This window comes from Equus caballus, chromosome 7, assembly GCF_041296265.1.
Source record: "Equus caballus isolate H_3958 breed thoroughbred chromosome 7, TB-T2T, whole genome shotgun sequence".
In the NCBI taxonomy this organism is placed as follows: domain Eukaryota; kingdom Metazoa; phylum Chordata; class Mammalia; order Perissodactyla; family Equidae; genus Equus; species Equus caballus.
In genome coordinates this window covers 64,576,251-64,601,297 of record NC_091690.1, presented here as the reverse complement: position 1 = coordinate 64,601,297, position 25,047 = coordinate 64,576,251, and the positions used below count along the sequence as shown (strand labels likewise).

Genomic DNA, 25,047 nt, shown 5'->3' with positions numbered 1-25,047 from the left:
AACAGCTCTGTTGGGCAGGATTGCTTGGTTACCACCACTGTCAACAAGTTTTTTCATCTACACAGCACCTCAAGTTTGTTTTCCTGTAAATTATCTTATCTGCATCCTGACAAATTCCTGTGTGGAAGATAGGGTAGAAATCTCCTTCAACATGGTCCCCCAACACACATATACAAAGCATGCCATAAGCCATCTGTCACCAAGGTCTGCAGATTTTCTGTCAGAAATGCAGCTTGCATTTTCCCTCTGCTCCACCTTTGTCCCCACCCACCAACCTGGCTCACGCCCTCATCAGCTCTCACCCAGTCAGTCTACTACAGACTTCTAATCAGGTGACATATTAAGTGGCAAAACTTTCCTCAATAGCAAGTTTTCAATATTCATCAAAAGCCTTAACAATGTCCATATTCATTTACCTAGCAATTCTCCTTGCGGGAATTTTCCTAAGGAATGAGTCCAACATGTGCACAAAGATTTATTCACAAGAAAGTTCACTCTAGTATTACTTAGAATAGATCCCAAAATAGAGAGAGGAGTAAAGCCTTTATGCAATAATAGAGAAGAGGTTATACTTTCATAGAGCCACATGATGTAACATTATGAAATATATACTTGGAAGGAAAAATATTTTTTAAGTGGATATTTTATTTCCTTCTTTATATATTTATATCTTTGCTAAATTTTCTTCAATAAAGATGACTGATTTAGGGGCCAGCCCTGTGGCCGAGTAGTTAAGTTTGTGCGCTCCACTTCAGTGGCCCAGGGTTTCACTGGTTCGGATCCTGGGCGCAGACATGGCACCGCTCATCAGGCCATGCTGAGGCGGCATTCCCTACATGGCACAACTAGAAGGACCCACAACTAAAATTATACAGCTATGTACTGGGGGGCTTTGTGGAGAAAAAGGAAAATTCAAATCTTAAAAAAAAAAAGATGACTGATTTAAAAACAATACACTTTATCAAAATATCATGGAGGCTCAGTAGTGGTACCTCTGAGAAACATGAGACACGTACACACGTGCAGAGCTAGTGACCATCCACATTTAATCTGCTCTTCTAGAAAGCAGGATCTTACTTGGTACAAACCAAAAGCCATAACCGAGTTCAAACCTTTTATGCAGTGAGCTCACTGCTGGGAATTCACTTTAAGGAAAGAACTGGACAAATTCAAAATACAAAATGAACAAAAATGCTCATTACAGCTTATCTAAAAGAATTGGAAACAATCCAAATGTCCAACAAGGGATAGCTCAGTATGGAACATCAACACCATGGAATGTGGGGCAGCCATTAGAAATGCCAATAATGAAAACTATGTAGAAATATGAAATAATGTTGACAATAGGCTGTAAAATAAAAAGAATACACAGAGCTGCATTTGTCAGGACAGCAACTATGAAAAGTAAGCATGTATGTGAACAAGGGCATTCCAAAAGTAAGAACATATGCTGTGTTAGGATCATGGGATTACAGGGAGATTTTTATTTTTTAGGTTTTGTCTTTTTTTTTCCCACAAGTTTTTAACATTTTGCAGTACCACAGACATATTTTTTAAAACTTAGAAAACACAGAAAAGGGAAAAATAAATTAGCAAAAGGAACACAATCACTGTCAGCATTTTGATGTATCCTCCCTGTCTCTTTCTCCTTTGTACTGGGTGGTTTTGTTTTGTTCATTGTAATCATGTCAACATTTTCTTTAAAGTAGTTACAGGAGTCATGTCAGCAACTGGTGGAGTGAGCTGTTCCCTTTGTCTCTCTCCCTCTAAATTACAACTAAATGGACATTCGTTAACCACCAAAGGATACCCACACAGCACAACAGGATGCCTGAGAGACCCACGCAGCTATACATCTGAAGGTGGGTGGATTGGATCCCCGGAAAGCAGTGGAACTAGGTGAGCACACCCCCTATCCCCCGCGGCAGCAAGCCAAGTCTGGAGCCTCACACAGCAGCCGGCGTGACTCTAAGAGGAGACGGGGCAGCCCAACCTGCACGCAAATGCAATTGGACAGGTAGCCCAGCCTGTGGGAGCACCCACTGTGCTGCAGCGGCCCCACCAGTGGGACCACTCCCCACTAAGAGACCACACACCAAGTGCAGTGGCCAGAGCGACTATAAGAGGAGGTGGGGGCAGACAGGCAGACATGCAAACGCCTTCAGAGAAGTATCTGGGCTGTGGGAGTGCCCACCGTGCTGTGGCAGCCCTGCCAATTGGAATGCTCCCCACTGAGTGGCCATGGCTCAGCACCTGCGAAGGTGCCCCATCCACCAAGCACAACAGCTCAGCCAAACCACCAGCAAGCACAGTGCAGACCTGCACTTGGGCAACCCATCCACTGAGCACAGAAGCCATGCCTAGCGGCTGTGGCTAGCCTGCAGAAATGCAGAACAGCCATACATGCACAATTTCCAGCAGACGGCAGGATCAGAAACACAGCTCCTGCTTTCCCCCAGTGGTGGCAGTTGGAATCTGCAATCTGACACTACCGCAAATGCGCTGGCAAAGGATGAGTTAATCAAATACCATGAAAAACTACAGTAATACTTCAGAGCAGAAGGAAAATGACAAGTCTCCAGAAACCAATCCTGAAGTCACAGAAATTTATAACCTAAATGACAGAGAATTTAAAATAGTGGTCATAAAGAAACTCAACGAGTTAAAGAAAACTCAGAAAGACAGTTTAATGAGCTCAGGAATAAAACTAATGAGCAGAGGGAATACTTCAGCAAAGAGATTGAAGCCCTTAAAAAAAAAAACTACAGAAATTCTAGACATGAAGAACACAATTAATGAGATAAAAAATAATCTAGAAACCATAAAAAGTAGAGCTTATATTATGGAGGACAGAATTAGTGAATAAGACGACAGGAATCTAGAAATGTTTCAGGTGGAGGAGGAGAAAGAACTAAGATTTTTTAAAAATGAAGAAATTCTTCGAGAAATATCCAACTCAATTAGGAAAAGGAACATAAGGATTACAGGTATTCCAGAGGGAGAAGCAAGGGAGAAAGGAGCAGAGAGCTTGCTCAAAGAAATAATAGCTGAGAACTTCCCAAACCTGGGGAACAAAGTAGACTTACAAATACATGAAGCCAATAGAACTTCTAATTACATCAATGCAAAAAGACCTTCTCCAAGGCATATAACAGTAAAACTGGAAAAAATAAATGACAAAGAAAAAATATTAAGGGCAGCAAAGCAGAAGAAAATAACCTACAAAGGAACCCATACCAGGTTTTTACCAGATTTCTCAGCAGATACCTTACAGGCTAGGAAAGAATGGAATGATATATTCAAAATACTGAAAGACAAAAACTTTCAGCAAGAACACTCTATCCAGTGAAACTATCCTTCAGATACAATGGAGAAATGAAAGCTTTCCCAGATAAACAAAAGCTGAGGGAGTTCATTGCCACTAGACCTCCCTTACAAGAAATGATAAAGGAAGCCCTCATGCCTGAAGCAAAAAGGCAAAGGTTTACAAAGCTTTGAGCAAGGAGATAAATGGACAGACAAAAGCAGAAAATTGCAGCTCTCTATCAGAGCAGGTTAGGAAACTATTATAACATAAAAGATAAAGGGAAAGAAAGCATCAAAAATAACCATAAACATTTCAATGTAGTCACAAACTCACAACATGTAACAGAATAATTTGTGACAATAACTCAGAAGAGGAAGAGGAAGGGGATGGAACCTGCTTAGGCTAATGGAGATAAGAGGCTATCAGAAAATGGACTATCTCATCTATGAGATCTTTTATACAAACTTCATGGTAACCACTAAACAAAAAATCAGAGGAGAGCCACAAATCATAAATAAAGCAAAAACTGAGAAAACCACCACAGAAAACCACCAAACTGAAATGGCAGTCAGAAATACAAGAGAAGAGAAATAAAAGAAATATAGAACAACCAGAAAACAAGAGATAAAAGGGAAGCATTAAGCCCTCTATATGGATAATCACTCTGAATGTAAATGAGTTGAATTCTCCAATCAAAGGACAGAGTGGTGGGATGGATTAAAAAACAAGATCCAACAATATACTGCATCCAGGAAACATATCTCAACTCTAAAGACAAATGTAAGCTCAAAGTAAAGGGATGGAAAACAATACTTGAAGCAAATGGCAAGCAAAACAAAGCAGATGGTACCATACTTACATCAGACAAAGTGGACTTCAAGATTAAAAAAACAATGAGAGACAAAGAGGGACAGTATATAATGATAAAAGGGACATTCCAGCGCCTCCCCATGGACTAGTGGTTAAGTTCAGTGCCCTCTGCTTCAGTAGCCCAGGTTCATGGGTTTAGATCCCAGGCATGGACCTACACCACTCGTCAGCCATGTTGTGGTGGCAACCCACATACAAAACAGAGGAAGACTGGCACAGATGTAAGCTCAGGGCTCACCTTCCTCAAGGGAAAAAAAAGAAGAGGAGGATTGGCAACAGATGTTAGCTCAGGGAGAATCTTCCTCAGCAAAAAAAAAGAGGGACATTCCACCAAGAGGACATAACACTTATGAACATATATGAACCTAACACAGGAGCACTAATAGATATAAGGGGATAAATTAACAGCAACACAATAATAGCACGGACTTCAACACCCCACTTAAATCAACATATAGATCAACCAGACAGAAAGTCAAAAAGGAAGTAATGCACTTACATGAAACACTAGACTAGATTGAGTTAATAGATATATATACAACATTCCATCCAAAAAGACAAGAACACACATTCTTCTCAAGTGCACATGGAACATTCTCAAAGACAGACCATACGTTGAGAAACAAGGCAAGCCTCAATAAATTTAAGAAGACTGAAATCATATCAAGCATCTTTCCTGACTATAATGCCATGAAACTAGAAATCAACAACAAGAAAAAAGCTGGGAAAGTCATAAATATGTGGAGACTAAACAATATGCTACTGAACAACCAGTGGATCTTTGAAGAAATCAAAGGAGAAATTTAAAAATACCTGGAGACAAACAAAAATGAAAAACACAACTACAAACTCTTATGGAAGGCAGCAAAAGTAGTTCTAAGACGGAAATTTACAGCAATACAGGCCCACCTCAACGAACAAAAAAAATCTCAAATAAGTAATCTTAAACTACAGCTAACAGAACTAGAAAAAGAAGAACAAAGCAAGCCCAAAGTCAGCAGAAGCAGGAAAATAATAAAAATTAGAGCAGAAATAAGTGAAATAGAGGGTAAAAAGAACAGGAGAAAGGAGCAGTGAAACTAAGAGATACTTCTTGAAGAAGATAAACAAAATTGATAAACCCTTAGCCAGACTCACTAAGCAAAAAAGAGAGAAGCCTCAAATAAATAAAATTAGAAATGAAAGAGGAGAAACTACAATGGATATCACAGAAATACAAAGGATTATAAGAGAATATTATGAAAAACTATCGATATGCCCACAAATTGGATAACCTATAAGAAATGGACAAATTCTTAGACTCATACAACCTCCCAAAACTGAATCAAGAAGAAAGAGAGAATCTGAACAGACTCATCAAAAGTAAAGAGATTGAAACAGTGATCCAAAACCTCTCAAAAAACAAAAGTCCAGGACCAGATGGCTTCTCCAGAGAATTCTACCAAACATTCCAAGAAGATTTAATACCTATTCTTTTTAAACTAGTTCAAAAAATCAAAGATGGAACACTTCCTAACTCATTCTATGACGCCAACATTACCCTGATACCAAGACCAGACAAGGACAACACAAACAAGGAAACTTACAGGCCAATATTGTGGATGAACATAGATGCAAAAATCCTCAACAAAATATTGGCAAACCGAATACAGCAATACATTAAAAGGATCATACACCATGATCAAACAGGATTTATACCAGGGACACAGAGATAGTACAACATCCACAAATCAATCAGCGTGATGCACCACATTAACAAAATGAAGAATAAAAATCACATGATCATCTCAATAGATGCAGAGAAAGCATTTGACAAAATCCAACATCCATTTATGACAAAAACAAAAAAAAAACCTCAATAAAATGGGTACAGAAGGAAAGTACCTCAACATAATAAGGGCCACATATGACAAATCCACAGCCAACGTGATACTCAAAGGCAAAAAGCTGAAAGCCATCCCTCTGAGAACAGGAACAAGACAAGGGTGCCCACTCTTGCCACTCCTATTCAACATAGTACTGGAGGTTTTGGCCAGAACAGTTAGACAAGAAAAAGAAATAAAAGGTATCCAAATTGGCAAGAAAGAAGTGAAACTCTCACAGTTTGTGGACAACATGATCGTATACATAGAAAACCCTAAAGAATCCACCAGAAAACTATCAGAAATAATAAACAACTACAGCAAAGTTGCAGGGTACAAAATCAACCTACAAAATTCAGTTGCATTTCTATACACTAATAATGAACTAGGAGAAAGAGGAGTCAAGAATGCAAACCCACTTACAATGGCAACAAAAAGAATAAAATATCTAGGAATAAATTTAACCAAGAAGGGAAAGACCTATACACTGAAAACTATAAGACATTATCGAAAGAAATCGAAGAAGACATAAAGAAATGGAAAGATATTCCATGTTCACGGGTTGGAAGAATAAACAAAGTTAAAACATCCATATTGCCTAAAGCCATCTACAGATTCAATGCAATCCCAATCAGAATCCCAATGACATTCTTCACAGAAATAAAACAAAGAATCCTAAAATTTATGTGGAACAACAAAAGACCCCAAATAGTTAAAGCAATCCTGAGAAAAAAGAACAAAGCTGGAGGCATCACAACCCCTGACTTTAAAATATGCAACAAAGCTATAGTAATCAAAACAGCATGGTATTGGTAAAACAAAACAAAACAAAACAAAACAGATGCACAGATCAATGGAATAGAATTGCAAGCCCAGAAATAAAACCACACATCTATGGACAACTAATCCTCAAGAAAGGAGCCAAGAACATACAATGGAGAAAGGAAAATTTCTTTCCAGTTGGGAAAACTGGACAGCCACATGCAAAAGAATGCACGTAGACCATTCCCTTACGCCACACAAAAAAATTAACTCAAAATGGATTAAAGACTTGATTGTAAGACCTGGAACCATTAAACTCCTAGAAGAAAATAAAGAGTACACTCTGTGACATTGGTCTTAGCAGCATCTTTTCGAATGCCATGTCTACTCAGGCAAAGGAATCAAAAAAAATAAACAAATGGGACTACATCAGACTAAAAAGCTTCTGCAAAGCAAAGGAAACCATGAACAACATGAAAAGACATCCCACCAACTAGGAGAAAATATTTGCAAATCATATATCCAACAAGGGGTTAACTTGCAAAATATATAAAGAACTCATACAACTCAAGACCAAAAAAACAAACAACCCAATCAAAAAATGGGCAGAGGATATGAACAGACATTTTTCCAAAGAAGATATACAGATGGTCAATAGGCACATGAAAAGATGTTCAACATCACTAATTATTAGGGAAATGCAAAGGAAAACTAGAATGAGATATCATCTTACACCTGTTGGAATGGCTATATTTACCAAGGCATAAAATAACAAATGTTGGAGAGGATGGGAACCCTCATGCACTTCTAGTGGGAATGCAAACTGGTGCAGCCACTATGAGGAACAGTATGGAGATTTCTCAAAAAATTAAAAACAGAAATACCATACAATCCAGCTATCCCACTGCTAGGTATTTACCCAAAGAACTTGAAATCAACAATTCAAGGAGACTTATGCACCCCTATGTTTGTTGCAGCCTTATTCACAATAGCCAAGATGTGGAAGCAACCCAAGAGCCGATCAACTGATACATGGATAAAGATGTGGTATACATATACAATGAAATATTACTCAGCCATAAAAAAAAGACAAAATCATCCTATTTGCAACAGCATGGATGGACCTTGAGGGTATGATATTAAGTGAAATAAGCCACACAAAGACAAACACCATGTAATTTCACTCATATGTGGAAGATAAACAAACATAGATAAAGAGAACAGACTAGTGGTTACCCCAGAGGGGAAGGAGGTTCAGGGGTGGGCATAAGTGGCAAAGGGGCACGTATGTATAGTGAAAGAAAAAAATTAGACTATTGGTGGTGAGCACAATGCAGTCTATACAGAAACTGATATGTAATAACGTACACCTGAAATTACAAAGTTATAAACCAATATGACCTCAATAACATAATTGAAAATAAAGTAGTTACAAAATCATTTCAATTTTTAAAAACAAGAAAACTTAAGACCCGTAAGAGCACATAGTGGGGGGTTTTTTCAAGCACTATCAAGAGAACCGACCTAATACAACGCCTGTTTATAAGCAAAAAACAGACATATTGCACCATTACGACAGGACAGATGGATTGTTCAAAGTTCCCAACACCTGCAGCAGACTCTTAGGCCTATTTCAACAACCAGAAGCCAGGAGCATGGAGAGTAGAGTGTTACTAAAGCCGATATAGTTGGAAATTAGAAAGAATTTTACTAGACTTTGAAAACAGAAAGATACAATGATGTACTAAGTTTTCAGATCAGAAAAAGCTTTAAGGGAACAAATCCAATCAGTCATTAGGTCCAGAATATTTAACCTCCTTCATATCTCTCATAGCCTTATTCTCCCATCCACTTGCCCCGACCTTCACTGGGGTCAACCTCTGGTACCTCGGCAGCAGCTGCCCTGTTCTGCCTGTTCTCTCGACCTTCTTCCCACTTCTCCACTCACATGCAGTCCTTCCTCTACTCTGCTGTCATCATACACAGGCCTAACTTCCATCCGTGCCCCTCTGGACTTCCCCCGGGGGAGAAACATGGACAGGGAAAATCGCTATCTAAGCAATGCATGGGCCCTGCTGCCCATTAAGAGAGAGTAACAGGCCCTAGAGAGAGGGAGAGGGGAGGCTATCTGCTGTCGCCATGGAGGGGCTCAGGTTCTGCTGGAGTGTGACGCTTTTGTGCTTTTCAAACAACGGGGCCCCTCAACACAAACTGATCATTCATCTTTTACATGTGCCTCTCCCAGAGACTGCCCTCTGTTCCGAGGCTAGGGGGAAAAGCTGGTGCCTTGGGCTGCCTGAGACATGAGATGCCACCGCTAACATAGCAAACCTCACTCAGATACTTGTCACCTCAAGGAAAATGTAACTCTGCATTTTTTGCCTCAGATGATTTTAGAAACTAACCCCTATACAACATGCAACGCAACTTTTCCAAAGAACTAATCTGACCACGTCATTCCCATGCTTAAATGTCCGCAGGAGCTCCCACCGCCTACTCAAAGCCATGTGTGAGATGGAGTACAATGCCCTGGTGAAGAGCGCAAACTCTGGAGCCGAGCTGCCTGAGTCTGAGTCCTGCCTCTGCCCTTTGAGTTGGGTGACCTTGAGCAAGTTCCCTTGGTGACTACCTTTCTTTATTTGTAGATATGGATAACAACAGTGTCTACCCCATAGGGTTGTTGTATGGATTAAAGGAATTAATATAATAAAGCATGAAGGAGAAAACCTGGTATATAGCAAGTGCCCCATAAATGTTAGGTGCTGCTCCTGTCACTGTTATTGTTGGAGAAAAGTTCAAATTCACTAGCAGAGCATACAGAGCTACCCATGACCCAGTCCCTGCTCTTCTCTCTGGCTTTGCTTCTCACGACCTTCAAGTTGCCACTGCCACTGCGATCACACAGCCATGCCAAGCTCCCAGAGTGTGGATCCGGAGGCAGGTGCATCCCTCCACATCTTTACTCACACAGCCATTCTCTCCTTGTTGGCTGGTGAGCAACCACGTATCTGTGAAACGTTCCTTCCCCGCTCCATGTGAATTAGCCACTCTTGTCTTTGTATGGAGCCACTCCTCCACTATGTTCTACGGAGACTCTTCACAGACACTTGATTATCTTCACTGGTTTCTGTATCCTGCTTCCCCCACTAGACCTTAAGGACAGAGGCCCCTATGAATTCCTATCTGTATCCCCACTGCCTGGCACTCAGTAGACCCTAAATAAATATGTGTTAAATAAATGCAAAAGAAAAATTGACGGAAACACACAAAAGCTAGGAATACTTTTCAGAGAAACTAAATACCACAATGAGGAACTCAAACCCCAAAACACTTTGATCCTAAGGAGAGTTCATTGGCAAAGATCATATAACCAAAGAGAAGAAGAAATTTATAATTTCCCAAGAGAAAGCCAAACCTTGTCATAATGCAGTGTTTCTCTGTGTACTGGGGGATGGGAGACAGAAGTGACATTAATAATGGTTCTAAATTAGCTGATGTTGACTATTCATTGAATAGTCCTTTTTAAACCTGTTTTTCAGAAAAAACAGTCACAGCTGACTCGGGAGTTCCTTTCACCTGTCCACAGTTTGTCTTATTTAAATATAAAATGCCACAAGGGACCCAGACTAGAGGAAAGAAAAAGAACTAATCCTTGTTGAATGCCTATGATAAGCCACATACTTAAAAAATAATATAGTTTCTATTTATTAAACACGATGTGCTGGACACAGAACTATTCACTTTGCATGCAGTATCAGATTAGTAACGCAAGTCCTCAACAATTCTGAGACATAAGTATCAGCCTCTCCATTTCACAAATATGAAAAACACGTTCATTCATTCCACACATTGTACTAAGCATCTACTCTATGCAAGTCTCTGATCCAGGAGCAGAGAATACAGTGAGGAACAAGCAGACAAAGGTCCCCCCACCCTAGAGCATATGTTCCAGTTGGGCAGAAAACAGAGCAATGGATGAATGGGGAAATGAGCATATATATAAACTAACAAGAAAAACGTGAGATAGTGATGAGTGCGAGCAGAGAATTAAAATAAGAAGGGACAGGGAATGACCAGACAGATATTTTAGACTGAGTTGTCAAAGAAGGCCTCTCCGAGGGGCTGTGTGAGTACGAAAGAGCCAAGCACATGATGACTGGAAGAAGAGCATTTCAGGCTGAAGGAACAGAAAGTGCAAAGGCCCTAAAGTGAGAATGGACTTGGCATATTCAAGGAACCAAAAATAAACAGTGAGGCTGGGTGCACGGTCAGTGAGAAGAGGCTGAGAGACAGACATGGGGCAGGTCACTCAGAACTTGGTCAGCCAGGGCAAGGACTTTGAATTTCATTCTGACTGCAATGGGAGGCCACCTGGGGGTTTTAAGGAGCATGACACAAACCAATTAACATCTTCTCAAGATTTCTCTGGTTGCTGTGTCGGAGGTTATTGTAACAGATACAAGTAGCAGCAAGGAGACTACTGAGAGGTCACTGCAAGCAGTCTAGGTAGGAAACCATGTGGCTTGGACTAGGGTGCTGATAGTGGAGATAGAAGGAAGGAGACAAATTTGGGAATGTTTTTGAAGATAGAGAAGACAGGATTTGCTGAAGGATTAAATGATGATGGAGAAGAAAGAAATCAAAAGTAGTGCCCAGATATTTTGGCTTGAGCACTTGCGGGGATAGTAGCACCACTTTTGGGGTAGGGAAGATGGAAGGCAGAGCAAGAATGGGATGGAGACAAAATCAAGAGTTCTCTTGCTGCCATGTTAAATTTGCAATGCCTATTAGACTTCTATCTAGACATGAGTCTGAGGTTCCAGAGAAAGTCTGAGGATGCAGATAAAAATTGGAAAGTCATTAGCAAACAGCTGTTACTGAAAGCCACTGGATTAGAGGAGGATATCTAAGGAAAGTGAATAAATAGAGAAGAGAAGGGGGCCATTGCAGAATGTGGGGTACATGATCACTTAGAGGTTGAAGCAAGCCCAGAGAGAAAGCCCAGGAAAGTGGAGTGTCGAAGAAAACAGTGATCAGTCTTGTCAAATGCTGCTGAGAGAATACGTAAGATTAAAACAAAGCAGTGGCCTTCAACTTGGCAACATGAAGCTCATTGGTCGACACAGACAAGAATAGTCCTGGTGGAATGACAGGAAGAGATTAGAGGGAGGGGAAGAAGTCAAAGCCAAAACTATGGACAACTTTTAAGTTTTACTGAAAAAAGGAACAAGGAAACTAGAAGAGGGGAGATATAATATTAGCAGAGTTTTCAATTAAATAATGAATTTATTTTGCAATATTTAAGAGACCAAATTAAAAAACATTTTGGAATTTGATCTTTTGGTTTGTCTGTATTCAGATAAGAAACAGTAGAGCACGCTTATTTGCTCCTGAGGATTATCCAGTGATGAGTGTAAATTTCATGATGACAGAGCAAGTGGGCATAATTACAAGATCAAAGATCTACAAGATAGTCTTAACAGGGTTAATAACATGCCCACAGTAAAGAACCGGTAGGCAGAGGAGCTGGGATAGTAATCCAGATCTGCTTTGACTCATAAGTGCCTCTCTTTCCACCACACTATTGACTGTAATACAATACAGTAGCATTTGCAAAAGACCCCAACTCCAGGAACTAAAGATAATCAGCACAGTTAAAAGGAATCTTTAAGAAAACCTGGAAGAGCCAACACAAACACACAGCTCCTTCTTCTACGTAAGCAGGCTCTGTTCCTCATGTAGACTTCCGTTATTACATTTTCATTCAACTGTCATTTGTTTGCACATCTGGCTGTGGTCCTACTAGCTGTAGGACCCTCAGTTGCCCTTTTATGTTCAGAGTGGGTTTGAGAAGAGGATGGGGACGCTGAGATAAATCAGAATTCAGTGTAAAGGGGAACACCAGAGGGAATAAACTCTCCAGTGACTGTAATAAGGTAGTAAAGATATTTTTTAAATGTCAGTTGTGTATTTATATTCAGTAAAAGTGAAGAAGAAAATTAAGGTACATGATCATTTTGTTTCTTTTCTCTTTACATGGCTATCTCAGGAAGCAAGCGACTATGGTTGTGCTAGGAAGTGGCCTCTTGTCATCTGTTTTTCACGCCCACTCCTGCTCTACTACACAGCGGCACAACCCTATCCCTCCAGCCCCATCTTTCTCTCACCTACCTGGCGTCTCTTTATCTGTTCTAGTTTACTTCTTCCTTCAGAGCAATATAGATGCCATCTCCCCCATGAAGTCCTCCCTGATCTCTCTTTCTCTGAACCATTATAGCATTAAGTACTAGTACCACACAAATTCAGCTCTTGAACATATTAGGTCTTAAAAAAGTACTCTCTGATTCAAATATCAGAGAGTAACAGTACTTTTCAGTAGGAAATTCAAGACAATTGTTGGCCATTGTTACTTTAAGATGTAGCTTAAAGTGGAGAGATTCAGATGGACTTGAGTTGAAATTTTGGCTCTGTTCCACCTGACAAGCTGAGTGATCTTGGGCAAGTCATTTTCTGAGTCTCAGTTCCCCCATCTAGAAAATGGGACTAATACTACCTACCACCCACCACCTGGATACATATGCAAACATGCTGGACAGATCACTCTTCTGCTGAAAACCCTACAATGGCTTCCCGTGATTTTCAAAATCAAGTCCAAAACCCTTCAACCTGTTTACAACATCCTGTCAACTTCTCCAGTCTCACTACGCACCTACCTCACATTTCATACCCTAGTAACAATGAATTCCTCATGCCCATGCTTTTGTTTTTTTGGTCCCATCAGTCCCTGATCTCTTATTCTACCTCGCTTAGGCATCACTCTCCTCCTGGAAGCTTTCCTGGATTTGTCACCTTCCACTTCTTCTCCCCATACACAGACTCGGTTCTCAATTTGGTTCTCCCATAATACCCCAATCACAGCTTAGTCACTGCAGTCACCCTGCTGTTTATAATTGCTTATAGCACTACCTACTCCATATAAGGTTCCTTGGGGGAAAGGACTAGGTTTTACTCATTTTTTGTATGCCCAGCATAGTACATGGTACATACAGGTACTTACTTCATTTTTTTTTCCTCTGCTTTTTCTCCCCAAATCCTCCCAGTACATAGTTGTATATTTTAGTTGTGGGTCCTTCTAGTTGTGGCACATGGGATGCTGCCTCAACGTGGCCTGATGAGCAGTGCCATGTCTGCGCCTGGGATCCAAACCAGTGAAACCCGGGGTCCACCCAAGCAGAGCACGCGAACTTACTCGGCCTCGGGGCTGACCCCTACAGGTACTTACTTCTAATTCACCTTTCTGATGTTCCATTTCTTCAACTATGAAATGGAAAGACTATCACCTACTTGAAAGGCTGGGATTAAATTTAAATACTCAAAGTTGACCACAGGGTATCTGACCTATAACCAGCCTTCAAGACATTGGATTTCTATTCTCAGCATCTCCTGATTTTATATTCCTGTTCTGTCCTTCAGGACGAGGCTCTTACACTGGTCCTGTGTCCTCGATGTGAGCCTTCTCCGCCATCCATATCCCTGAGCAGGAAGGGCCCCCAGCTGGTTCTCACCCCTGCTAGTGCCCTCCAAACTCTGAGGATGACTCAGCAAAGGCACCAATATAGTACTGCAAACATTTCTTGAGCACGTTTGTACAAAGCAATGTCCCAGATGCAGTGAAAGTAATACAACAGGTACAAGGAATTTATGATCTATGAGGGCGTAGGGAAGAGATAGGAAGACAATTAGACAAACGAAGGCAGTGCAACTCAAAGGAAAAGGTCATATATCTCGGGGAAGACAGGAAAGCCTTAGAGGAAGAGGCATTTCAACTGGACCTCGAAGGATGGATTTAAGCTAAGGAGGTGTTTCCAGAGTTGTGTGTGTTCCACAAAATACAACACCAAAATTTCCTGATCCTCAGATGAAAAATAAATTTAGAAAATGCTGCTTACTCCACACCCCTCTAGGAGATTCACAATGCACCACAGCAAGGCTTTGAGAAGTCTTAAAAGTAAGAAACCTATTTAACTTTGTTTAATCCAGCATCCAAAATTTGTTTGACCACTAGTTCTCTATTTCTTTCCCCCAGAGGATATTTATAGCATCTTGAGGAACATACCTTAAGAAACAACAGGTTAAGAGTTACCCTTTCAAAGTTACATATTTGCATTGTAACAGGATCTCTCATAGATAATACCTTAATGTCAGATTTTTTTAACAACGCAGCCAGCAATTTAAAAAATTCTCCTGGCATTATTGTCCGTAAAGGAAAAGGCAACGGAAGGCACTGCAGAACTACATAGCTGTCAAGACAGAACAAATTCGTTCCTTCTCTAGCGTGAGGCGGAGTGCAGACCACAAGACTTTCTATCGAGGGAGGGAGACAATGCTTCTCTGACTGAGTCTATTCCTTCTTTGGTAGGATGTTTACAGTCCTATAGCTGCCTTCCCTCCCTCTCCAACCTGCTGACTGGGTAAAAAAAACCAGACTTGAAGGCAAAGGGAACAGCGTTGCATAACAACAAGCCGGCAAGGCATGTTTTGCTCCTTAATATTTACCAAACAATCGTGCCCTTGAAAGAGGCACTGTACACTTGTCTGTCCCCACCCTGGGAGCAGATTGCTTAATTATCCAGTCTGTGAGTCAACACATGTTTACTGGGAGCAAGGCATTGTGCTCATGATACAGAGAAAAACAGGACATAGTCCTACTCTCCAGTCCTGCTTCATAGGCCAACAGAAAGACAGACAGGTAAACTGCACTGCAGCACGTGAAGTGCCAGCAAAAAAAACCACAATTCTCTAATAAGAGGTGAGCACAGAACGCCGGGGTGGCACAAATGCAGGGACTCCTGAACTCTGTCTGGGCTTAAAGTCTGGAGAGAAGCGCAGTAAAATAAGGAAACTCATCTTAGTTCTCAGAAGATGGGTAAGGAGTTTTCCAGGCAAATAAATCAATACAGATATGAATCAATAAACTAGGGTTTTAGGGTTGAGTGAATAGGGTAGGATAGAGCAAGACTGAGCAAAAAAAATGAGCAGCTGATCTTCCTGAGAAGGCGGCACAGTGAACAGCTGCATCTAATTTCACTTACTCCTGAAACCCCACAAAGGTTCAGTAGAGTGCTTTTTTTCTTAATAGCAAAGCCGTACAAGTACAGGGAAAGAGGAGAGAAGATAATGGTGTCAAATTCTGGAAGCTTGAGGAGCAGATGAACAAGTAGTAACTGACTTGGCAGACTCAGGAAATCTGAATCCTAAACCAGAGGGGAAAGCTGAGAATTCAGCTGATGGAACCACAGAATCCTTACCAGGCCCAGGACTGGCAGTACCACGTACTCCTAGAGCAGGGGCGTAGCATGCTACAATAAAGACGAGAATAGTGAAAGCTGCGTGAGGAAGTTAGATCCCTAGATCCCTCTCCTCCCTGGCCGAATTCTGGAGGCTTAGTCTCTGCAGAACATAAAACAGAAATGTCTAGTATTTACTTTAAAATCATCTGGAGAAGGGGTTGGGGGATACAGATGAAATGAAAATGTCCATGAAGAGATCACTGGTGAAGCTGGGTGATGGGAACATGGGGGTTCATTGTATTATCCTCTCTACTTTTGTAAATCCTTGAAATTTTCCATAATAAAAACTGAAGAGTGTCTCTGGCGCAGGAGTACCCAGCATGGTTGAATGGGAACATAACAAAGACAGGACTCTATGTTACTGAAGGTGGAGAGCAACTGATTCCCATATTCCCTCTCCTCTTGACTACCAGAACAGTGTCAGGTAGACCGCACTCTGCAAAGGAGCATGGGAGATGCCTCCTGGGTGAATGCAACCAAGGGAAAAACTGAAGACACTGCCTCAGGGGCCCCCCACAAACAGCCCCCCAGATCATGCTGAAATGAGGCTCAGAGTTAATGATCTCCAGCCCACATTCAGTTTCCTGACAGCTTTTTTTTTTCACAGCTTTATTAAGATGTAACTCATACCCAATTCACCCTTTTAACGCATACAATTCAGTGGTGTTTTGTATATTCACAGAGTTCTACAACCATCACTACAATCGGAACATTTTAGAACATTTTCATCACACTCTGTGCCCAGCAGTAGTCACTCCACCTTCCCCCCACTCTCCAGCCCCAAGGCAACTACTAATCTATTTTCTGTCTCTACAGATTTGCCTATTCTGGACATTTCATATAAATGAAGTCATACACTATGTGGTCTTTTGCGAGTGGCTTTTACCATAACGTCAAGGTCTTAACAGCTTTTTTTACCACCCTCTCACCCCCCACGCCCCACCACTGCTTCCCTTAATCGAGAGCAATACAGCCGAGGATCAGAGTCAGAGTGACATCTTGGGAAAGCCTCTAATGAAGATATAGACCACAGCAAACACAAAAAGGCAACTTGAAGGAAACAGATACTATATGAGGAGCAGGGGGAAACATACCATTAATATTCTCAAAAAAATGAAATAAAACTGCATCTATGAAGTCCAACCAGGATACTACTAAAAGGAAACAGAGAACAAAAACCTTCTAGAAATTGACAGCTTAATAGCAAAAATAAAAAATTCAATAAAATGACTGAAAAATAAAGTTGAGGGAATCTCCTAGAGAGTAAAATCAAAAGACAAAGATAGGGCAAACAGGGGAGAGAAGTTACGAATATTCTAGAAGACAAATACAGGGGTCCCATATCTGCCTAAGAGAAATTCCTAGAAAGAGAGAAAAGAAAAAAGAAAGAACAATCATAATACTATAATTCGATAAAACTTGAAAGAACTGAGGGGTGCAGGTCGCCAGGTTAAAAGGGCCTGGCACACCAAGCACAGTGTTAAATTTCAGAAAACTGCAGACACAGAAAAGACTCTACAAGTGGTCAGAGAGGAGGAAATCATACAAACAGGCTAGATACAAAGGATCGGAAATCAGAACACTTTTGACTTCTCAACAGCATCAATAAAAACAAGAAGACAAGGAAGAATAGCTTTAAAATCCTGAAGGAAAATTATTTCAAACTGAGAATGTAATACACAGTCAAACTATCAAGCAAGTATGAGAATACAACAAAGATATATGCAGGTATACAAATCTAAGATATTGTCATTCCATGCACCCTTCCTTAAGAAGCTCCTAGAGGACGTCCTTCACTAAGCAATACACAAGAAGCAGAGAATCTAGTAGAGATGGACAACAGAGAACCTCAAGATGACTACCACATGAAGAAGCCAACAAGACTAGAGAAGTATCAGTCAAGGAACAGACATGTTGAAGACAGTTATCACCAACAACCCCACAGGGGGTGCCATTAAACTCTCTTTGGTGGTGTTGTTTTAATTATTTTAAATATATGATTATAAAATTTTCAAACATACTCAAAAGTAGACCCCCAAAACCCATCACTCAACTTCAACAATTATGAACATTTAGGCAAGCTAACTTAATCTATCCCCTTTTTTCTATTTTTTTTTTTTTGTTTAATATCTTAAAACTAATTCCAGGGGCTGGCCCCATGGCCAAAGGGTTGGGTTCGCGTGCTCCGCTTTGGCAGCCTGGGGTTTTGCCAGTTCAGATCCTGGGCGTGGGCATGGCACTGCTCATCAGGCCATGCTGAGGCGGCATCCCACATGCCACAGCTAGAAGGACCCACAACTAAAACAAAATATGCAACTATGTACTGGGGGCTTTGAGGAGGGAAAAAAGCAGAAAAAAAAAAGATTGGTAACAGTTGTTAGCTCAGGTGCCAATCTTAAAAAAAAAAAAAAAATTCCACATCATGTTATTTTATCCCATGTACTTCAGAACTCATCTCTACCTTACCCATTTTCTAACATCACAATACTATTATCACACCTACAAAAAGTAACAATAATCCTTTGATATAAGCCCATAATAAAATTTCCCCAACATCTCAAAAATGTCTTTTTATAATTAGACTGTTATGAGCTGGATTATGTCCCACCAAAAAATTTATATTGAAGCCCCACACCCCAGTAACTCAGAATGTGACTGTACTTGGAGATAGGTCCTTTAGAGGGAATTAAGTTAAAAACAAGGCCTTAGGGTGGGCCCTAATCCAACCTGACTGGTATCCTTATAAGAAGAGGAGATTAAGACACACAGAGAGACACAAGGGCCACATGTGTGCAGAGGGATAATCATATGAAGAGGCAGAAAGAGGGTGGCCATCTGAAAGCCAGGGAGAGAGGCCTCAGAGGAAACCAACCCTGCCAGCACCTTGGTCTTGGGCTTCCAGCCTCCAGAACTGGGAGAAAATAAATTTCCACTGTTTCAGCCGCCCAGTCTGTGGTGCTTTGTTATGGCAGCCCTAGCAAACTAACACATAGAGTATCCAAATCAAAACAAGGCTCATACGGTACATTTAGTTATCATTCTCAAGTCACATCATGATTTTCTCATGCCACTGACTTGTTGCAGAAGCCAAGTCAGTTGTCTAACACTCCGAATTTATCTGCCTGCTTCCTCAGAATGTAATTTAACTTGTCATCCTTCCCCTAATCTTTCCAATAAATTAAAGTGAGCTCCAGAGGCTTGATTAGATTTAGAGGTCAATTTTTAGATAAGAATGTTCCAGAGGTTGTACTGCATACTCTCTTTTTAACCTGACAAAGAATGATAGGTAAATTGGTCTAGACTCTTTTCTGACTCTATTTGCCTTGACCGTGTGCTGATGAAGTGTCTGTTCATCCCCTCCGTGGCATCTGTCTGGGTTAGGTGATGGCATCCACTTCATCCCACAGATGAGTTTTGCCTTGACCTGCTCCCTGAGAGCTAGAGGTAGGCCATGGAAGGACTAGAGGCAGAAAAGACAGAGCAGTGCACTTCTCTGGGACCACATCCTACCAGATGTCCAGGGCCTGGCCCATACTACAGCCCTGTCAGATGCCCCAGTAGTGGTGAGCCTTATATTTCCTAGGATTCACAACCTTGCCCACTGACTTCGCCATAAGGACCTTTTGCAAGCCCCAGGGAAGCTAAGGCCAGACTATGACCCTGAGTCAGTCAAGCTCATTTTTAGATCTAATAGTGGCAATGTTGTCCTTTTCTTACAAAACTGCAAGAAGTATGCTTATTCCTTTGTTTGAAAAAACTAAACAATATATAGTTTAGTAATACAAGCATGAGTGGTTAAACCATAAAGAAAAATAAGGGAATGATCAACATGAAAGTCAGGATAATGCATGCCTCTGGTGAGGAGGGAAGGAGACATGATTTGGGGGCAAAGGGTACACAAGTAGCTTCAAGGTACCAGTAATCTTCAAGTTGATAAATTGGATGGCGAATACACAATTTTCATTTTATTGTTCTTCTTTAAACTGTAAATGTATATTTAAAATACTCTTTAGTATGTATATTATATATTAATTACTTTGTTGTGAGCAGTCCACTGTGGCTAGAACACAGGTTTTGAAGAGTAGAGTGAAAAGAGAAAAGACTGAAAATGGAGTTTACTCTGAAGGTAAATGGGAGCCTCAGTGATGCTGTCTTGGGAGGGTCATCAGGATACATTTATACCCAAGATCAGTTAAAAGGGCTTTCTCAGCGCTGGCCCAGTGGCGCAGCAGTTAAATGCGCATGTTCCGGTTTGGCAGCCCAGGTTTCACCCGTTCGGATGCCACATGCGGACATGGCACTGCTCAGCGAGCCATGCTGTGGTAGGTGTCCCACATATAAAGTAGAGAAAGACGGGTATGGATGTTAGGTCAGGGCCAGTCTTCCTCAGCAAAAGGAGGAGGATTGGCAGCAGATGTTAGCTCAGGGCTAATCTTCCTCAAAAAAAAAAAAGGGGCTTTGTCACAATCTATCCACCAAGAATGATAGGAAAACCCCTTTTCTTTCCCTACTAAGTTACTTATGGATGAAATATCCAACATTGTAAGACTCACTGGGAAATGTAATAATTTAGTTTTGATGTATTTTTTCCCGTGAAAGAAGATTCAGCTTGCCCTAGGGAACACGTTTGCCTCACATTGTTAAATGATACAAAACTGGGAGGGATACAGAACAAACATTTTAGATGACAGAATTGGGATATATCTTGGTGAGCTGGAGTGACAGCCCAATTTATATCAACATTTCCCATTTCCAACAATATATGATATGCCAAGAGCTTAACATAATTTATCTCACTTAATCCTCAAAACCCCATTGGGAAGCTGAGACCCAGGGATGTAACTTGCCCAAGGTCACAAAGCAAGTCAATAGAAGAATCATGATTCAAACCTAGGTTTTCAGAATCAAGTTTCAGTCTCAAGTGAGATCTCCTCAGCTACCAGAAATGAACATTTCACAACTGAATCCTCTTTACTCAAATTCAGTCTCTCACCCTCAGAGCACTGCCACCTAACCCCTGTCGGCTTATGAGAGTATCAGAATCTCAGAAAAATAATTAGACCAGACTGATTTCCTTCATTAATGTAACATTTGGGGACCCTCTGACAGCTGCCAGGAAACCTCTGTCTGCCCTCAAGAGCAAGTCTGCCAGCAAGAGCAAGCTGTAAGAGGCTTCCCTCTGCTCCCCATTCCCAGCTCAGCTATGCCTGCTTCCCCATCTGTATTTAAGACTTTGCCAAACTCAAGCTCTACAGCTGTAGATGGGGGTCCCTTATCACACAGATTGCTAAGAAAGACCCCTCAGCCAGACTCTTCCCCACCTTCAGTTTTCTCTCATCCTCAGGGCCACTGTGATTTGATGGGTGTGTGTAGCTGAGAGAACAGGCTACAGTGCACAGTCATATCCAATGGAGCAATCTCGAAAGACAGCCAGAGAATTTTAATGAAAACCAGAAAACTCCTGGCTGCTAAGTCCAACTGCAGTCCAGGCCTGCCAGCCCCTCCCCCGGCAGCTAAGAAGCCCTGAGCAGCTTCACCCCGAAGAGCAGGGAGGAAAATCCATTTTGCATTCAGCAACGTCTTCCACAGCAGCCACTTTCCAGAGTCATCTAGGTGAGAGGCAAGGCACAAGCTAATTGCAATAGGACTCAGGGACCCTGAGAAACACAGGGTGCGGCAGCAGCAGATCTGAGCCAACAGTCGTTTAAAAAAAAAAATGCCTCTTTCCTTCTGCCAAAGCTGTCTGAACACAGCTGCATACAAGGCTAGCGAGGAATCTTAACAAGCTTAAAGGGACCGTATTTCAGATACTTGAGAACCAAAGGTGCAGGAAATGAGTATTTTGAGCACTTACTACGTGTTAGGCGCTCTGATCTCATTTCACCTTTAATGTGAGGTGGAAATTACAAACTGCATGTAACAGATGAGAACAGTGACTCAGAGAGGTTAGATAACTTGTCCAGGGCACACAGCTAGCAGGTGAGGAAGTAAGATTCGAAGTTCAATATGGGTGAGGCTCATCAGAAATAAACTCAATATAGTCAACAGTTGTAAGTATAAACCAGCCTCCATTTCTCAGGAGATTTATAGCTCGAACAAGCATAGTACTATCATGGCAGTTCCCACTGCCTAACGCATTTGAAGTGATTCTGTCCAGTAGGACTTTGGAATCATCCCACTAAGTACTAATTCTGCAACTTGCAAATTACGCAGCAATGAACATGTCAAACAGCAACCAGTCTACGTGGTTAAAAGCTTTGAGGTAGTCTCAAAGGTAGCCCAGAAAGAGGGAGTGAGAAATAATTCAGAAACTAGAGAGTTTCAAAACAAAGAAAGAAAGAAACTCAAAATCCTGACCCATCCGTTTAATAAAAAGAATAATCATTTACTGAACATTGACTATGTGCCTGGAACTAAGCTAAGATTTTTGCATGCACCATCTCATCTAACCCTCACAGCAATTAGATAAGATAGGTGTCATTATTATCCCCACTTTTGATGAGGAAACTAAGGCTAGATGCTAAGTAACTTGGCCAAGGTCATGATATTGCCAGGATTTGCATCCAGGTCTATCTAATTCTGTGAAAACATTCACCCTGACAGCCTACAGAGGGGAACCACCTAGGCCACCACGCCAAGCAAACAAGCTGCATAGAGACTTCTGGCCCCCTTCTCAGCAGGCAATCGATGTTTCAGGGTTACTTTTCAATTCTTCCGAGCACTCCTCAGTGGGGGCACAGAATCACTAGCTCCGGGAAGGCTGACAGTGACATTTCCACATTCCCGTGGACCATGGGATCTGTTGACACTGCTTGTGTGAAGGAGAAGCCTACCAGAATGATCCCAGGACACCTGTGAGTACAGAAGCTGACAGCTCCTATTGCAGGCTCTGCTCCACAGACCCACACACCGCACAGCAACCCCCACCTCCGACAGCTCATGGGCCTATTTTGTATTCTTAACAGGAGACCATGTGCCTCCTCTTAGAGCAACAGTGATTTCCCAAGGGAGGCAACTGTCTAGACAGAGGATCCCAATCCATCTTGACAAAAGATGGGCCACACAACGTCAGGTTTGATCATTTAGTTTTTTGGAGTCTGTGTTCAGCACCCCAGGGAAGGCTCTGGGTTTCATACCTCTCAGTTAATAGACTGACTATCACTCAGCACACCAGGGGATATCTGGGCTTAGAACTGTCTTCCCAGCCAAGCAATCACTACTTGAGGGAAGTCACAGGCATCTTACCCTCAGGCTTATGGGTCACACACACACACACAAGCACACCACACAAACGGTTCCATTAATCAGGCTGAAACTTGATAGAACTGTTCTATACACGTTCAGAATTAAGCACGAGGCTTTGAGGTGGACTGAACAGCTATTATGTGCCAGATATTGTGGCAGGCACATTCACAGCCAATATCTTAATCTTTACAACATTCTGTGAGGTAGACAGGACTGCTATTATACAGATGAGGCAACTGAAGCCCAGAAAAGTAACATAATTTGCCCAAAGTCACACAGGAAGTGGCAAAGCTCAGAATCAATAGCATTTTTAACATGACTCCAATGCTCCTACGTCCAGTCAATCATGAGTCCATTCATTTATTCCTCAGATATTTATTGAGCACTTTCTATGGGCAGCTACTGTGCCACCGGTGGAGGATACAGCTGTTAACATGATAGCCTAGGTCCAGTCACCAAAGAAGTTATGCTCTCATCAGAAGAGAAAACAATGCAATCTGAAAGACAGGTACAGGATGATGAATGATCAGGGCAGGCCTCTCAGAGGAGGTGACACTTGAGCTGAGACCTAAAAGATGAGAATGAGCCAGCCATTTGCAAAACTAGGAAAAGAAGAGCACAGGCAGAAGAAATAAGTGGGAGGGCCGTCTGCAGGAAAAGGCTTGGCACATCTGAAGATCATAAAGGCCACCAGGGACCAAGGCAGAGTGAGCCACAGGGAAGAAAGAATGTCTGAGATGAGGCAGGGCCTGTTGCCCACAGAAAAGAGTTTGGATTTTGTCGTAAAGGCAATGGGAAACCAAAGAAGAGTTTTAATTAGGGGAGTGACATGATCTGATTTGTGCTCTAAAGAGATAATTCTGGTCTGCTGTGTAGACAAGGAAGTACAGGGAGGGGGCAAGAGTAAGGAATCAGGGGAGGAATGAGGGTGGCTTGGACCAGGGTGATGGTAGCAGAGATGGATTTTATATTTGAAGATGGGATTCAAAAGACCTGCTGAGGGCCGGCCCCGTGGCCAAGTGGTTGAGTTCGTGCACTCCGCCTTCAGCGGCCCAGGGTTTCATCAATTCAGTCCTGGGCACGGACATGGCACCACTCGTCAGGTCACACTGAGGCGGCATCCCACATGCCACAACTAGAAGGACCCACAACTAAAAACATACAACTATGTACCCAGGAGCTTCGGGGAGAAAAAGGAAAAATAAAATCTTAAAAAACAAAAGACCTGCTGATAGACTGTAGGTGAGTGGTGAGTGGAACAAACTCCGAGGTTTCTAGCTTGAACAACTGGGTTGATGGTGGTATTATGAGAAAGACTAGAGGAAAAGCAAAATGCTCATGAGATAGCCATGCTTTGTATTCTATATCACACCAAGGAGAAAAAAGCAGACCCAATTGTGTTTGTCCAGGGGAAGCTGTGAATTAAAGACTTGAAGCTGCTTAACCTGGTGAAGAAAAGGTATTGGGGGTGAAAATAAAGAGTAAACAGCAAAAATGTAAAAGGTTGCCTTAGGAAATATGAGTTCCACTGACCTCAGGTGACCAACAATCGCTGCTAAACTGGGACCAATGGGCAGAAGGCAGACATAGGAAACGAGTTCAGCTGTATGCAGGGAAGGGCTGTCTTGTGGGCAGAGCTGTGGGAAGCAGA

General features: G+C 41.7%; 1 protein-coding gene across 3 annotated transcripts in view; it reads right to left on the bottom strand.

Moving 5' to 3' along the window:
- The window catches only part of RAB30 (RAB30, member RAS oncogene family), an 88,632-nt gene that overhangs the window by 34,582 nt on the left and 29,003 nt on the right, over nucleotides 1-25,047 (bottom strand). The window lies entirely within an intron of this gene.